Consider the following 12456-nt stretch of genomic DNA (forward strand, 5'->3'; position numbering starts at 1 on the left):
CTACTGTAGTCTTTCTGTCTTAAAGGGAGGTAGAGTACAGTCGTGAGTGTTGGACACCAGCCACCCCTCTACTGTAGTCTCTCAGTCTTAAAGGGAGGTAGAGTACAGTCGTGAGTGTTGGACACCAGCCACCCCTCTACTGTAGTCTCTCTGTCTTAAAGGGAGGTAGAGTACAGCGGTCAGTTTTGTACACCAACCACCCATGTACTGTACTTCGTCTTAAAGGAAGGTACAGTGCACTTGACATTTTTGTACACCAACCACCCCTGTATTGTGCACTGTCTGTCTTAAAGGGATGTGGAGTACGCTGGTCAGTGTTGTACACCAGCCACCCCTGTACTGTACACAGTCTGTCTTAAAGGGAGGTAGAGTACACTGGTCAATGTTGGACAACAACCACCCCTATACTGTACTGTGAGTCTTAATGGCAGGTAGAGCTGACTAGTCAGTGATCGACACCAGCTTCCCCGGTGCGATACTTTGTCAGTATTAGAGGAAGGTAGAGTACAGGGGTGGCTCGTGTTCAATACTGACCACTGTACTCTACCTCCCTTTAGAACTGACGAGGTACAGAACTGGGGAGGCTGGTGTCCAACACTGACCATTGTACTCTACTTCTCTTTAGAACTGACAAGGTACAGAACTGGGGAGGCACTACTCAGCTGTACCTGCCATTAAGACAGACCGTGTACAGTACATGGGACTCTACTGGGAGGTCTTAAAGGGAGGTAGAGTACAGTCGTGAGTGTTGGACACCAGCCACCCCTCTACTGTAGTCTCTCAGTCTTATAGGGAGGTAGAGTACAGTCGTCAGTGTTGGACACCAGCCACCCCCTGTAGAAATTATAGTGGTTTTAAAATTCATGATAATTCGTTTGTACTTATGATGTTCCAAAGTGCATAAAATATATTAGTATATTAATTATGCTAGGATTCTAAAACAAAAATTTAAAGACATACATTGACTGCAGTTTCTTTCAATTCTATAATTATTTTCCACTGGCAGATGTGTTTATCGTGATACTGAAGATGAAAATGTTAATGCGTTATGAAGAGGACCACATTTTCTAATTAATTTCCTATCTAAACTATGTGTCACAACTGTTGTTCAATGTAAGGATACATTCTTATACCACCAACTGCACTTGTGGGTGGCACCAACTGCACTTGTGGGTGGCACCGCAGAAATTGAAACCCAGCCATGAATGCTTGAATATCATCCAGGTACCTGTGAAGTAAAGATAACCAGTCCCACCATCCCAGATGGGTGAATTTTGCATAACTGGTAAAAAGTTTGACCTGCCAGTCCTGTGGAGAGGCTAGATTTTCTGCATCTTTCCTACACTGACAGTAATCGAAACCCAGCCTAGAATTCTTAAATATCATCCAGGTACTCAAGGGATAAAACAACTGAAGAAATTGCTCTGTATCAGTGTTGCTTTAAATAAACCAAGTATGATGTCAGTTTGTACAATTCACACATTTCAAATTTCAGCTGATGGCTAAGTTTAATTGTATTTTCACTGTGGTTCACTTGCTTCATTTCAGCCACCTGAAGCAAGGATAACAAACAAATATTAGGCTAACAACCAAGCTTGTATCCCAGTAAGACCCACAATATGCTGATGCATCTGGAACTCACTCTATCTCACTCTATCTCACTCACTCACTCACTCACTCACTCACTCATTCACTCACTCACTCACTCACTCACTCACTCACTCACTCATTCACTCACTCACGCACAGGGTTATTACCAGCTGAGTGATACACAATGTTAAACTGATGCTCTTGGAGCATTCTAGTTAAAGAAAATGATTGCACTCAAAACATGATTTTAATCTTGAGTTCTTTGTTTACATCGAGAGTGTTTCAGATGTGTCCAGTCACGTGTGAATGGCATGAGTAACTTTGAGAATTTCCTGAATCTGGTCATCATTTGAATTAATGAGATTTTTTTGTTTGTTTCTTGGTGACTTTCATTAAACAAGTAGTTTGAAAATACTCAACCATTTTTGAGTCTTGATTAGATAATAGCATTTATAGCTGAAAACCTGTACATCCATCACTTTAAGCCTTTACTTGCACGTGGTACATCTGACACTTACAGCCTGTACATCCAGTAGTGATTTCTTGTAATTTCCATGCTTAAAGCCTGGACATCTGGTACTAAAAACCTGTACATCCAGTACTGATTTCTTGTAATTCCCATGCTTAAAGCCTGTACATCTGGTACTAAAAAGCTGTACATCCGGTTCCTATATTTGGTACTTTTGGTACTGACAGTCGGTGCTTCCATTACTGACGGCCTGTACATCCAGTACTTAAATCCGTAAATAAATCTGTTACTTATTTCAGTACATAAGGTTCTTACAGACTGTGTATCCGGTACTTAGAGTTTGTACATCTTGTACTTACACTTGCAGCTTGTAAATAATAAAACTGTTAGTGACTTTCCAATACTTAAAGCCTGAACATCCGGCACTGAAAACCTATGCATCCAGTACAGCCTGTACATCTGGGATTGAGAGCCTAGCTGTACTTCTGGTACTTATATTCTGTGCATCTGGTATAACAGCATGTCCATCCGGTACTTACAGTCTGTTCATCCCGTACCAACAGCCAGTATATCCAGTACTGACAGCCTGCACTATACCTGGTAGTGACAGCTTGTAATCTGGTAGTATCAATCTCTACAGCCTGTACTGGGTAAATTCTACTTCTGGCACTGAAAAGTTCTACTTCCAGTCCTAACAATAGCTATTTCCAGTTCTGACAAATTCAACTTCCAGTTCTCATAAATTCTACTTCTGGTATTGGAAAATTCAACTTCCGATTCTGACGAAATCTACTTCCGGTTCTGAGGAAATCTAATTCCGGTTCTAAGGAATTCTACTTCCGGTTCTGGTGGGTTCTACTTCCGGTTCCGGCGAAATCTACTTCCGGTTTTGGTGAATTCTACTTCCGGCTCTGGAATTCTACTTCCGGTTCTGACGAAATCTACTTCCGGTTCTGAGGAATTCTACTTCCGGTTCAAAAAAATCTACTTCCGGCATCTTCTTCTGGGAACAATCATATGGACCAAGAAGTAAGACATGCCACATACGCCGACTGTTATCTCTCTCTCAACAATGAAAACAGTCTCTCAGCTGATGGTCTGCCGCAGAATTGTTGTGATACTGACATCATGCCGATCTGTGTCCTTACATTGGGCTGTCCACCAAGTTGTTGTGGACTTGTTTGCAGCATCAGCTGTGAACGAATTTTGACTTTATCAGTGACCGTTTTCCATACCCTAATAAATCCTCAAATGTCCATATTTCATAAATACCCTGAATGTATCAACAACACATATACCTCTAGTTAATTACTAGGTAATTAGTAGCTCCAACGCCACTTTATTGGCGTTGAAATTTTAATAATTACAATCTGTCGACAACAAATCAATGGGCTGGTTGTATCGGTGATTCAAAGTGATTGTTTATTTGTTGTAACAAAAGAAGTCAGCATACATCATAGTATTTGCAGGTACTAATACATAACACAAACACCATAGACTTGACACAATGCAAGTTTTCAAGAAACACAGTAACACTTTAACCATCTTCCAATCCGCCCATGTATTTATTGTAATGAATATATTAATTATTGCTTTTATCGTCACAAATATGCCCACACACCCGACGACGGTTCGCAGGTAGGGATGTGCAATCGACAAGTCGACAGTGATCAATATACTTACATGCGTATGTCTTGCTCACGGCACGCCAGCCTGTAGTAACAGTGTTCCCTAAAGTTATGCAACGTTGTTACATGGTTGTTTTCGCGAACGAGAAACGTTATTTACGGTGAAATGCAGTTCTGCAGATGAGAGTATATCTTTAGTAAATCTATGACATATCTTTACAAGAATTAAATAAACAGTTCACATGCTCGAAATAAAATACAGTCTAGAGTTTTAACGATATGTAACATCAATTTGTAGTTTGTTTTCAGAGAAGGATGCTGTGCTGACGAAAGAGAAAATATTGCCAGAGCTCGGGTAATGCCTCTTCATTCTTCATACTTGTTTAAACAACCGCATCTGTGTGTGTATTTAAAGATGAAAAGAATAAAATAGTGTCTTAACTCTGTACAAGATTTTGTCCTTTGTGGTGGATTGTGTGATTCTGTGTTTGGTTTGTAACACCACATACAGCAATATTCCAGCAATATGACTGCGGTCTGTGGCAGTCCAGGTAATTACTCACATGTTGAACAATTGGGACAAGATGAATGACATGACTCAACCAAATCGGCGAGCCTGACCACACGATCCCGTTAGCCGTCTGTTGCCCGGGTCTTCACCGATAGTTATCTGGACCAGCAATGGTTTTGGTTTTGTTTGGGAACAGCAATCTGTTAATTCTGCTAAATTGGTACAATGCACTTAAAAATGGCAGCAAATCTAAGTTTTATTCTTATTTTCAAAATATTACTGTCCAGGGAATTGTATTTAAATATGATTTACAATAAAAAGTTTAGAGTAGCACTCGCGCAGTTTATATATTGTTCACATCATTTACATATAGAAACCAAGGCATTATAATATAGATAGAAATGATAGGTTATGTTTACAGTGTGATGAAGGTTATGTTGAGGATGAGTACCACTTTCTCCTCATGTGTTCCAAATTCAAACAGCTTCACTTGAACCATGTACGAAAAGCCTTTTATATCAGCCAAGTAAAGCCAAATTCAAACTCCTTATGTCGCCATGAGATCGTAACTTGTAAATAACTGAAAATAGTAAATAGCACGCAATGCATCAAAGATGTTAAATTATCAGTCTGTATTGTACACACCATGTTTTGTATACACAATGCAAAATTTGTAGTTATGGGCCGATTGACTACACTTCTGTAATAAAAAAATAGACCAGACCAGCCCAGCAATAGGTAGATGGCAACAAATGCTATCCGCTTCTAGTGCTTGCCACCCGTGTGCTATCGAAGATTAGTTTGACACACTCTGCTATGCTCTCTGGATGGTCCAAGAGGTGAACATAAAATATTTTCTTCCGTATTCGAATCGGAACTGTTGCACTGACGCCATTCAAAAACGTTCAAAGTGTATTGCGTACAATGCTCTATGTCTCAATCAGGGGAATCGGAACTACAGTGGTCGATCATAGTGGTCTCTATTGCCGTGTTGGGTACCGTACCCGGTACTTGTTCTGTCTTCTGATTTCGGATACGACAGTGTCTGGGTATATGTCTGCACATGTGGTATTTGTGCCCACAACGACTCCTCCTTTCAGTAGTATTTCAGTGGGGGTGTGAACACGTTAGTGAAGGGCACGGTTTGTACTGTTGATTCAATTTGTATTAAGCGTTTAAATTTTATCATATTTCAGCCACAGACCCTCTAGGACATGTCAGTGTCTTGCCATGGCAACCGGGTACAAGTAATATGACGTCAGACCCGTCCAACCTCGCAGGGTGTCAGCTATAGAAAGAAGGACTTTTATCGTTTGAGTCCTGTACGGCGGTGCGGTGCGGTGCGGTGCGGTGCGGTGCGGTGCGGTGCGGTGCGGTGCATCATCACCTTGTGCCGTTTTGGAAATCTATACACATGCACAAAAGTTAAGCGCCACTATTTTCACAGTGTCTTGATTTCACCACTGAAGAGGATCAGAAATATAAGCTATAAATGTTTATGACTGAATCAGCCTTCTCTAGATTCTTGAACCTAAGATTATAACAAGGAAAACGTTCTGCAAGTGCAGCTGCATTTCCCTACACCCTACACCCTACACCTACACCTACACCTACACCTACACCTACACCTACACCTACACCGACAGCGACACCGACACCTGAATCTTGAAAATCATTCTTGAAAATCAAGTTTCACACTCTTGGTTTCACCGGTCTCAGATTCTCCTTTCACTTTAGAGTTAGGAAATCACTCATGTTGAGGAGAAAGTTAACTATCCCTGACAGGTGATAGGCATGAAAAATGCTGGCATGTCATGCAGGGCCATTGCAAGGCCGATGGGTCGTCATCACAGCGTCATCACCCGTTTAGTTGCCAAACATAATCAAACCACTGATGTCAATGACAGGCATAGATCTGACATTGATGATAGTAACCATTGAATAGCCAAAGTGGCAGGTCACAAAAATAGTGGGTGGCCCTTAACTTTTGTGCATGTGTATACATTGAATTGCACGTTAATATCTTCCTTTCGTCAATCTGTGTCGGTACTGTCGTATTTCCGACATTTTACTATTATAGAATTAGCCATTCCAGGTAGTGTTAGGGCGTTCCCCAATAAAAACACTATCACTATTTTATCCAGGAATACGTTACATTGTCCATACCCCATAACTAATCAGCTTTAAAAATAGATACAATCTAATCACTCCATCAAAAAAAGCTGATTAATGCTGGAATCGTCCCACCGTGACCTCATCCAGATGTCATAGGCAGTTAACCACACAATTATGACGAGGGCGCTGTCCTTCCCATGTGCACTGATGGCCGCCCTACCTTGCAGGTCCTGTGTTAGAGACGATAATGTTATTTAGTTACTCAAATTACGGCTATACAAATCGATGTTAGTTGATACTCAAAGTACCACAAAAGGTCAAATGTTTGTAAGTGTCTTGTAATGGTGCTTGCATCGTCCTGATGGACTGTAAATATCATATGTTGAAACTACAATAGTTCCGTTCTTATCACTCACCATGTTAAAATACGTAATGCCATCATGAATTCCCTCGCCCTCCAAAAATACACGCCTGGTATGTAATGTGTCAAGTAATAAGTACTGACGATTAACAATTTGTACAGAGACATGGTCTGCATTAGGAAAGTGTAGCAAATATTTCAAACCAAACACTGATACATGAAGCGTGAAAACATGTTATAGCCGGATATACTCTGGAAAACAATTTAAGCATCTTCACATCGACCTGTACTGGTCGTATGCACGCAAATGCATTATTTTTGAAATAGTTTAGATCCTGAATAAACATAATAAAGTTGCTTTTGTGTTCATCAGTTACAACACAACATGTTTGGAATCTTTTTGCATTTATTACTGTCGTGTGCATTCAATCAATTTATGTTTCCGAAAAATACCCAGCCACAGAGTACATTAGAATCACCAAGTGCGGGAGCGGATGGTAGATAGTTTAACAGACACCGAAACGTCATCAAAAGTGGATAGTGCATCTGTACATGTTGACTGAAATTTGTGCACATAACACGCCACTGCTTGCCGTCCCCGGACCAAGGCCCACCAGCTCAAGTACTGCAATGACGTCACAGGTTTCCACTCCTCCGCTGCTCGTCCAAGCTGTCAAGATCAAGACTTCACCACAAGCAGGAAATAGTGTAGATATTGATACATATAGGTTCATATGAAATCACTCAATGATTAAATGACTCCCGAAAGTTTGAGTTACACAAACCTAATAATCAAAGAATGTATATGTACTATAACATATATGCAGCAGAGCACGTCATGTTGCATTGCCCATGTCGGAATACAGCTATAGCTTGTGAGGGTTGGGCGATACCGGGCGATCAGATCAGACCACCCTTTCCCTTCACCCCTGCGTATATCTTATCATTCATAGTTCAGGTTATGTGTTTCAGGTCTTTGTACACGTGTATGTATGTATGTATGTATGTATGTATGTATGTATGTATGTATGTATGTATGTATGTATGTATGTATGTATGTATGTATGTATGTATGTATGTATGTATGTATGTATGTATGTATGTATGTATGTATGTATGTATGTATGTATGTATGTATGTATGTATGTATGTATGTATGTACAGAAATGTTACAATGATTCCGAAAACTTTGGGGGGGTGAACATCCACAAAACAAATGATGTCGCACTGACCTGTATGGGTAGCTTAGTGGTTAAAGCGTTCGCTTTTCACGCCGAATGCCGGGTTTTCATTGTCAACATGGTTATAGTCATTCCCGGCGTTCCCCGTTGTAATATTGCTGGCATATTGCTACCAATACGTGCTGTTCCTTCACAAAAACGCCCCTATTTTTCAAATCATTCCCCGCCTCAGAGTCACTTGCAATGTCGTCTTTGCGGCAGATATCAGCAGCAACGTTTTATCAGTGGTCAGAAATGTTTGATAAAACTAATTCTTCCTGAAAGTCCTGGGTTCGAAACGCTCAAGACATGTTGAAAATATTGCTTTACATACTAAAGCACAGAGAAAAATACTTGATATGAACACGGTGATAAGTATAGTGTACGTAAAAGTAAACCCGTGGAAATTATCCCTTACTTTGGATCAGACTTGAAGGCACGTCGCCAGCATGAGTTTCCGTGAACGGGTGGTTTTCAGATATTTGTAGGCCGCTTCAGTTAGTTAGCCCAGCCTCTGTTAACCTAGAGGAAACGTAATACAAGATACAATCAAGTAGGTAACCTGCTGAACACTCACGTTATTTTCATCAGAAAATGTAAATACTCAACGGTGTCGTGGTAGATATGTGTATGTAGCATTCCCTGTAAGAAACAACTTTTAACTTATCAATGTCAATCTCGCCATCACCACCCACATAGGTGATTACATTGAAACTTTGTATGTGTACGGGTGTACACATTTAGATACCACACGCCACACGGTCAGCCGGCCTGTCGGCCTGCCGACCTGCCATGTGATAAGAATGTTTTGTTCCCTCTACCATTCATATAATGTAGAACGGAAGCATTTGAATGTTGCAGTGTGCACGGTTTTCATGCCGCACTCAGCACCTATCCAGCTATACGGCTACGGTACAGAAATATTTGAGTTTGTACCAAGCAATTCCGTGATCAATGAACGTGCGTGCGTGCGTGCGTGCGTGCGTGCGTGCGTGCGTGCGTGCGTGCGTGCGTGCGTGCGTATCGGTGACATGAGAGCAACAGTATATAATTCATTTCCCGATTAAAAATTGTGGTGTTCAAGTGAGACTTGCGGTTTGGAGCTCCATCGTGAGCTCATGATGATGATGATGATGATGATGATGATGATGATCATCATCATCATCATCATCATCATGATCATCTAAATGATATTTCGCAAATCGGTCCTAATTTCATATTTTTCTTTACCCCTCATACTCAAGATTAATATCATCGAAGGGAGGGAAAGAAAGAAAGAAAGAAAGAAAGAAAGAAAGAAAGAAAGAAAGAAAGAAAGAAAGATCAAGTTGCTTTTTGACTTTAGTATGTTTGTCTGTACATCTTGTTACCGCATCGGTCGTCCAGATGCCCGAGTGATGTTACAGAAACAGTGGATGTTACCTTGGATACTAGACCCAGGCAGCAATGCGTTCTGGGCTGGGCTGGGCTGGGCTGGGCTGGGCTGGGCGAGGCTGGGCGAGGCTGGGCGAGGCTGGGCGAGGCTGGGCGAGGCTGGGCGAGGCTGGGCGAGGCTGGGCGAGGCTGGGCGAAGTCTTGAGGCACAGCACCGGTATTACTGACTGGGACTTCTCTGTTATAGATACTATCAAATGATAAGTAATATACAAGGTAATGTGAAGTAGAGCTAGGGATACATTCGGGAACATAAAACTGCTTCCACACATGGATAATTGCACTTATATTTACAACATAGCAGCTTATATTAAAACACATTCTCTCGTCTCACACATAAAGTGAAAGGATAGTAAACATAAGAATATATTAGTAATACGTATTTGTGTTTATAGCTTAGGATAGAAAAACTAACGTCATTAATTCAGCGCACTTTACATGGTATACAATGTAATGCTTATTTGAATGGTAGTAAATAGACATGCTGTTATTATGAAGATACTGCAAGGATTAAATGCAGTATTACTTTAATTAAATCAATACTAACCTTAATCTTACACCGTCTGTCTCAGCTGTCTTTAGGTGGCAAAGATTCAGTGCAGAACGAGTGTCATTGTGCAGGGAATTAGTGAGACCAATCAACTGAGAAGCGTCATGGCTTGGGCAATTAATCGGTGTGGCTAAGCTCTAAAGCTGAACCCTTAACCTGCCTAATACTAATACAGCTGAAAAGGTGAGAAGGAAACTAATGAAGAGAATAAGACTTAAATAATATATTTACACTAAAATATGCCTGCCACAATCGCACTGACAATTCTTTCACCCAAAGAAAGCAAAGCATTATACGTGTTTAGCATAACCTAACAGTCCTTTGCTGAAGCCCGACACGTAAAACCAGAGATAAACTTCCACGAAGAAAACTCTGGAACCGTGTTTCCTCAGCGTATGCACCAACAACCCGTACTGGAGGGTGTAGAGCAGACTCTGTTCACCATAGGTATATGGTACTTTACATGTGTAGGAATACACCTTACCTAACGATTTATTTTGATAATGTCGTTCACACAGGACAACATGCTATCATCAACAATACCAATGAGTAAATAAAGTGTGTGTCATATATATTCCTCTCCTACAAATAGCAATATAATGGCTCTTCAACAGCCACAAGACAAGTTTCAAAGTAACCGTATTATAATGGCTCTTCAGCCTCAAAAGCATATGCCATTAGTGATGAATATATAACTCTGTATGAATATATCTTATCTCATGTATTATAAAGGCTCTTCTACCCGCAGCGTATAGAACATCATACATGTTAATGCATGAATAGCATGACGGCTCCTAGCCTAATATATATAGATATATTGTAAGTCATTCATTTCAGTACATAAATCCATTTTCTGGTGTCCCCCGCCGTGATATTGTTGGAATATTGCTAAAAGCGGCGTAACACCAAACTCGCTCGCTCGCTCACTCACAGTACATAAATAAAAGTATTATCACGACTCTTCAGCTCAACAATGGTGTACAATGGTATACAATGGTATACAATGGTATACAATGGTATATTTGCTTCATTTCAATATACAAACTTGTAAGTATTATCACGGCTCTCCATCCGGGATGCAGACACAAAACATGGACATATTTATGGTCCGCTTCAATGAGTCTGTGATTCCATCAAGCAAGGTGTCTGTGTAGCCTTTAATCTCAAGAGACCTTGGAGGTAGGTAGGTAGGTAGGTAGGTAGGTAGGTAGGTAGGTAGGTGAGTGAGTGATTGTTATGGTTAGGTTCAGGTTCAGTTAGATTGAGGTTTAGGGGGTCTGGGGTTGGGGTTAAATTCGGGTTCAGGATCAGGTGCAGCTTCAGGTAAGCACACCACGGTGGCCTGCGCCTGTATGTAGTTTTTATCTATCTCTTATCCAACTCCACCCGTCTCCTCAATAGTTTGTGGATTTGTTCTTGGAAACGACTAAGTCTGTGTTAAGAAACAGGAGCTCTGAAGTCAGTTTGTTAGACGAACGGTACCATGTATGACGGTGATATGCTAGATATCCTTGGTCTGAGCAACGTTCTGCAAACAGCCTACTTCAACCCCAAACTCCTGCCCCTGCTAACAAAGCGAGAGATTCCCTGGTTTTCCGTACTAATATCATATTTAACTTAAAGTATTCGATCCCTCTACAACAGTCAGCATAACATTTGCACTCGGCCCAACTCACCTTGATGTCGGCAGAGTATTACGCTGGTATCACTGACTTTTAGTTTCCCTGACAGGCACACATTTTCAATTCTGACATCTCTCTGCATTCACAACAAAATCAAAAACACCATTCATACCATAATAGTTTAACTAATTTTACTAATGCACACATTGGCATTTCTTAATTACGGTGAGTTAATGCTCCTCGTGTGTATAAAGTTTCATTAACTCTCATGAATGTTCCTTGATTGTGGTTGATGAAAAGAGCGGATTACGTCATCGCAGCGCTCACTGACATTCAGTTTTCCCTTCATTTCCAGCATAGATGTAACAGATGTCCCCAAACAGTGTACATCCTCTAGAACATGGGCTTCAGATGTATTGTTTCTTGAAAAGAGAAAGCAATTATAAACTGGACACACACGTGGTTCTTGAATGATTAAATAATACTTGTCCAAATTGCATTAATGAGTGTTATTGTCGCAATCACAACAAGAACCGAAAAAATATTTTCAATAGTTTTTGGGTCGGATGCATAATTATAAAGAACTCTGACCCGGAAGGTGTCGTGTTTACCACCGATTCCATGGTGTGACTGCGCTTTCCTGGATCATCTTAGGGTCGGAAAATTCCACAGCCCGAAGTCGTGGTCCAAATTCTTGGCCTGAGCGCCAAATCGACATCACCGACTGGAACCATCGAGATCCGTGCCGGAAGACATGGGAATCCGTGCCCTTTCGGGTTTTCTTGAAGGCACTTTCGCACACCGTTGCATCACCTTCCCACTGCGGTCAGCCACCATCAATAACGTCGCAAACAATGTCGACCGACCAATCGCCTTCGGACACATCCTCAACCAGACCACTCCCTCCGACACACATCCAAATCTCTTCGCCACGACCATCTTTTTTACGCTTTCGC

This window comes from Haliotis asinina, unplaced genomic scaffold, assembly GCF_037392515.1.
Source record: "Haliotis asinina isolate JCU_RB_2024 unplaced genomic scaffold, JCU_Hal_asi_v2 scaffold_19, whole genome shotgun sequence".
Lineage (NCBI taxonomy): Eukaryota > Metazoa > Mollusca > Gastropoda > Lepetellida > Haliotidae > Haliotis > Haliotis asinina.